The sequence below is a fragment of the Cucurbita moschata genome, unplaced genomic scaffold, assembly GCF_002738365.1.
Source record: "Cucurbita moschata cultivar Rifu unplaced genomic scaffold, Cmos_1.0 Cmo_Scf00006, whole genome shotgun sequence".
NCBI classification, from domain to species: Eukaryota; Viridiplantae; Streptophyta; class Magnoliopsida; order Cucurbitales; family Cucurbitaceae; genus Cucurbita; species Cucurbita moschata.
Genome location: NW_019268522.1, coordinates 445,318 through 445,623, shown reverse-complemented (window position 1 = coordinate 445,623; position 306 = coordinate 445,318).

The following is a 306-nucleotide window of genomic DNA, read 5'->3' as shown; positions in this document are numbered from 1 at the left end:
AACACTGGCCTTTCGGCGAACTGGACCTCATGGTCTCAGCATCTCTATTGTCGTGTTTAGGAGATGCGGAAACCACAACGCTAAGGCTGCCATTGGAGGCCATATCTGCAGACTGCAAGAAGTATGGAAATTCAAGTATTTAAAAGAGCAAAAGATTTGTTAATCACATTATAAACATGATGATGTTGCCATTCTAGGATATATCAGTATCTTCCACAATTTAAATACAAATCAGAAGATCAAAACTATAGTTTTTTTTTTTTTTTTTTTTTTTTTTTTTTTTTTTTTTTTTTTTTTTTTTTTTTT